Here is a 6,000-nt window from a genome sequence, read left to right as displayed (position 1 = left end):
CAAGAAATAGAAAGTTGAATTATCTCATCTTCTCACTTATCTTGTCCTTTTAATCACTGTCTTCTGCTTCCTGTCTTTAATCTGTCCTTACCTATCCATTTGTCCCCTCAGGTCTAAACGTGTCCAAATCTTTCCCATCCTCAAAAAAACCTTTCCTTGATCCTGATATCTTCAAGATATGTCCCTTTCATAGTCAAACTTCTAGAAAAAGCTATCTTCTCAATAGCTTGTATCTTATCACCTTTTCCTCCCATATCTCAACCCATTGCAATCTATCTTCCTTACCACGCAACTGAAATTATTCTTTCCAAGGTTACCAAAGATCTATTAATTGATAAATCCAATGATCTTTTCTCAGTCTTCATCATACTTTATCATACTTGACATCTCTGCATCTCATGACACTTGCTAACCCCTCTCTTTCTGGATATTTCCATCTCCCTTGGCTTCTTTGACACTGTTTCTTTTATTTCTCTCCCTTCTGCTGAAAACCAGGTGGCCGTAGCAAAATCATTCTCGCATGGAGGTGGTAAATGAACTCGTGTCCCCAGCTCACATCATTCACACTGGTGAGCTAATACAAGGCAATGGGGATACAGAGATACAAGTAAAACAGAGCTTGCCTTCAAGCAACTGACATTCTATTGTGGAGACAGAACGTACATATATAGGTATATACAAAATAGATATGAGGTCATTGAGAAGGGCAGTGGTAGCTAGATGGAGTAGTAAAGGCCTCCTGTAGAATGTGGTATTTAAGCTAAATTTTGAAGGAGACCAGAGATGATAAGAGGCAAAGGTTCAGAGGGACTGGTTCTAGCCAATCCAAAAGCACAGAGATGGGAAATGAAACACAATATATGAGCAACATGAGGGCTATTTTGACTGGATTATAGAGTATGAGAAGAAGAGTAATGTGCAATAAAGCCAGAAGGGTAGGTTGGGAACAAATTGTGAATGGTTTTAAATGCTAACATAGGAATTTATACTTGATCCTAGAGAATATGGTGAGCCACTAGAAAATTGAGAATTTATTGAGAAAGGGCCATGCACGTTGAGTATCCTCCTTGCCTCCACCTCCTAGCTTCCCTGGCTTCTTTCAAGACAGCTCAAATCCCACCTTCCACAGGAAGCCTTTCCATGCCCTTTCCACCACCACTTCCATTTACAGTTTATATATCTTGCATGCATACGGTTATTTGCATGTTGTCTTCACAATTAGAATATGAGTTCCTTAAGTATAGGAACAATATTTTTGTCTTTTTTTGTATCCCTAGTGCTTGGCACAATGTCTAGAACATAGTAAGTGCCTAGTAAATGTTTGTTGACTGGTTAATTGACTGATATGGACAGAACTGTGTGTTAAGAAAATCAATTTGAGGGGGGAGGCAGCTAGGTAGTATAGTGGGTAGAGCACCGGCCCTCGAGTCAGGAGGACCTGAGTTCAAATACAGCATCAGACACTTGACACTTACTAGTTGTGTGACCCAGAGCCAGTCACCTGACCTTGATTGCCTTGCCAAAAAAAATTTAATTTGGCAACTATTTAGAGGAAGAATTGGAATGGGGAGAGCATTGAGGCGGGGGTCCAATTAGGAAACTGTTGTCATTGTCCAGTGAAGAGGTGATGAGAGTCTGAAATAGGCATGTGGTTGTATGGATAGAAATAAGGGTACAGATGTGAGAGATGTTTTGGAGAATAAACCCAATGGAAATAGAAACAGAGGTGGCTATCAGACAAATATAACAAAACAGGAAAAGGATAAATGTTAGAGAAGATGTGGGAAAAGTGGAACACTAATGCATTGTTGGTGCAGTTGTGAACTAATCCAATCATTCTGGAGAGCAATTTGGAACTATGCCCAAAGAGCTATAAAACTGCGCATGTACCCTTTGATCCAGCAATACCACTATTAGTTCTGTATCCCAAAGAGATCATAAAAAAGGGAGAAGGACCCACATGTACAAAAATATTTATAGCAGCTCTTTTTGTGGTGGCAAAGAACTAGAAATTGAGGGGATGCCCATCAATTGAGGAATGACTAAACAAGTTGTGGTATATGAATGTAATGGAATACTATTGTTCCATAAGAAATGGTGAGCAGGAAGACTTCAGAAAAACTTGGCAAGACTTGCATGAACTGATGCTGAGTGAAGTGAACAGAATCAGAACACTGTACATAGTAACAGCAACATTGTACAATGACTGACTTCGTTAGAGTTAGTTCTTCTAAGCAATGAAATGATCCATGACAATTCCAAAAGACTCATGATGGAAAATGTTATACACATCCAGAGAAAGAGCTATGGAGTCTGAATGCAGATCGAAGCATACTATTTTCACTTTTTGGGGGTTTTTTTGTGTGTGTGTGTGTTTTCTTTCTCACGGTTTTTCCCTTTTGTTCTGATTCTTCTTTCACAACATGACTAATGTGGAAATATGTTTACTATGATCATACATGTATAGCCTATATCAGATTGTATACCATCCTGGGAAGAGGGGGAGTAGAGGGGGGAAATTTGGAACTCAAAATCTTGTAAAAGCTAATGTTGAAAACTAAAAAAAATCATTTTTTAAAAAATTTAAATAAATAAAAAAAGAAACAGATGGCACCAGGTCTTCATGACAACGGTCAGATGGGGAGGGTTGGCAGCTGGTTACTGGTATCTAGGTTTCTACCTCTACCCTCCTCTACAGACTGACAGCATTTCTTCTTCCTTGAAAAACACTAGAAAAGAGAGTTCTTCCATCCATTTGACCTTTTGTAAGCATACTCATTTCCAATTCAGCAGCCATTTAAAAGGTTTTTCATCACCATATAGCAAGCTGATAAAAAAGGGTCTTGGATATCTGCATACACTCTGAATAAGGGAGGGAAAGGGCCTCTCCATTTTGTACTTCTGGAAGTAGGTTCATCAAGGACTGGGTCCTCATTGGCTGGTCCCACCATTACACTGAAAAGGCTTCAAATACAGTCCCAACAACAGAATACTTTTTGAAGACTGGCTTAGATAGTATGAAAAACTTGATCATTAGCAGACTGGCCACCTGGTGATGGAGTCTTTGGCCATAACAACTTATGAAACAAAGAAAAATATAAAATAACACTAAGTCCTCTGTGATCCCCTTTCTGTTTCTACAGTGATGGTGGCACAGTAGCAGAAAAGGAAGTGGATAATACTTAGAATCATACAATTTATAGGCCATCTATATATTTTAATGTGACTATTAGTACTCTGAAAAATCCTTGTCCAATCACCAAGGAGTAGGGAAGGGGAATGAGCATTTTTATAATGTCTGCTATACACCAGGAACTTTTACAAATATTATCTCATTTGAGTCCTATAACAGCCCTGTGAGGTAGGTGCTGTTATCTTCCCCATTTTACAGTTGAGGAAACTAAAGCAAACAGAGGTTAATGACTTGCCTAGGGTCACATAGCTGGTAAATGTCTGAGATCAGATTTGAACTAAGTCTTCCTGTGCTCTACACACTGCACCACCAGCTACCTGTAAGTAGACATTTTACTGAAAGAACTGAATCATACCACTTGATTTCCATAAACAAAATTAAATGAAAGAAAGAAGTTACAGCCAAATAAAAGGATGGATCATAGTTTTTCCTTCAAGAGGCAAATAGAGGAATTTGCAAAGTTGTTTTTCATCAAACACCCAAAGGCAACAGAAAACATTATTTCATGGGATATGTGGTTATTTTATATTGTCATACCCATGATAATTACTTTCAAAAAGACTGTCATGAAAATAATTGTACCATGTGAGCCAACATCTGTTGCAGAGAATTAAGAGGTAGAGAAATTCCATGAAAAACTGAAGACCCTTCAAATTAAATCAACATATGCTTTAATACCTGGTAAGTTCAGTTTAAAGGTGGGACTGGTTGAGGATGACAAGAAGGAGACTGGAAAACATGGATCAGTAAGAAAAAGGATGACAGAGGTTAAAGAATTATAGACTACACAGCAGTCTATATATCTTGAATACTTTCTTCAAGAAAAAGTTGGTAGGTGCTAAACATGGTGATCACTGAATACCATCACCAAAAAAAAAAAAGCTGATTGTATTTTATTTTTAGGCAATTGAGGTTAAGTGACTTGCCCAGGATCACACAGCTAGTAAGGGTCAAGTGTTTGGTCTGAGGATACATTTGAACTCAGGTCCTCCTGACTTCAGGGCCGGTGCTCCACCCACTGTACCACCTAGCTGCCCCGATTATATTTTAATAGGCAGGAAATGACTGGTTATTGCTGTGAGATTCTTTTTATTAACCTAAGCTTTCCTTGACAGCCTCAGCTCATTCTGTGCTTTATTGTTCTTGACACAATTTCTAATTTGTATAGGATTGTGCCACGCTCTAATATTTATCTCTGTTACTTGCTCTTCAGGACAGCTAGGTGGTACAGTGAATAGAGTACTGGGCCTGGAGTTCAAATCTGGCCTCAGACACTTGCTTGCTGTGTGACCCTGGGCCAGTTTCACCCCTGTTTACTTCAGTTCTTCATCTGTAAAATGAGCTGGACAAGGAAATGGCAAACCACTCCAGTATCTTTGCCAAGAAAATTCTAAATGGGATCACAGGAGTCGGACATGACTGAAACGACTGAACAACAACACTTGCCTTTAGTATCATCAACAACCAGTACTGTATACATGGGTACTTTCCAAGCTATGCAAAATTTTTATGAGAATCATCTACACATCTATGAAGAGTGTCCTGGAAAAGGGCATCAGTAATCAAACAAGCACTTAGTCCACAAGAATTTATTGAACACATTCTGTGTGCCAGCCACTGTGAAGATACAATCAATGACACAATACCTACTTGAAAGAAAATTCAACATTACAGTGGAGGAGACAATAAGAACATACCTAAGTATTATAAAATCAATATAAATACAAAGTGTTTAAATACAGCATAGTTTAAGACGAAGTACAATAGCAGTTGAGAGGATCGTGTGAGGTTTCACTTGAAAGGTGTTGTGTGAATTATATATAGATGTGTGTATACACACACACACACACACACACACATATGTATATATGTATTCTAGAGGCACTAGGAAGCCATGAAATTGATTAAGGGAGTAACATGGTCAGATCTATGCTTAAGGAAAATTACTTTGGCAGCAGTGTGTAGGATGGATTATAGCAGGTAGAGACTTGAGGCAGGGGAGAAGAGATTAGGGCCTGAACTAAAGTAGTTAACTAGGTGAGTAGAGAGAAGGGATCTCATACTATCCTTTTGGAAAAGTAAGAGAGATGTGGACTAAATGATTAGATAAAGAACTGGTTGAACAGTAGAACTCTAAGAGAAGTAGTTAATATTTTTATGTCAGTCAGGAAGAAACTCTAGGGTGTTGTGCCATAGGGACCTATGCTTAGCTCTGCGCTTCTTAACATTTTTATTAATGACTTGGATAAAGAGAACACAATCTGCAAATAACACAAAGGAGTGATCACAAACACACTGGATGGCAGAGTAAGGATCCAAAAAGATCTTGACAGACCAGAGCTTTGGGCTGAATGTAATGAGATGATATTCAATAGTGATAAACAAAATCTTATGCTTGGGTTCAAAATAAAAATCTTCATGAGTACAAGATGGCAGTAGGCATGACTAGACAGCAGTTTATCTCAAAAAGATCTGGTGATTTCACTGTCCCAAAAGTTCAACATGTGTTAGCAGTGTTATATAACAGCCAAAAAGAACTAAAAATACCTTGGGATCCAGAGAGTCATGGCTTTCAGCGATAGTCCCTCTACATTCTGCATAGGTCAGAGCATATCTGGGAAGTTGTGTTCGATTCTGGGAACTGCAGTTTAGAAAGAACCTAGATATGCTGGAGAGGATCCAAAGAAGGGCATGTGATTGGGTGGAGGACCTTAAGTTCTATTATATGAGTATTGGTTGAAGTAACTGGGGATGTTTAGCCTAGAGAAGAAAAGATTCCATGATAGGTATTTGAAGAAATGTCACAT

The sequence above is a fragment of the Phascolarctos cinereus genome, unplaced genomic scaffold (genome assembly GCF_003287225.1).
Source record: "Phascolarctos cinereus isolate Bilbo 61053 unplaced genomic scaffold, phaCin_HiC Scaffold_2;HRSCAF=192, whole genome shotgun sequence".
Taxonomy (NCBI): domain Eukaryota; kingdom Metazoa; phylum Chordata; class Mammalia; order Diprotodontia; family Phascolarctidae; genus Phascolarctos; species Phascolarctos cinereus.
This window is presented reverse-complemented; position numbering follows the sequence as displayed.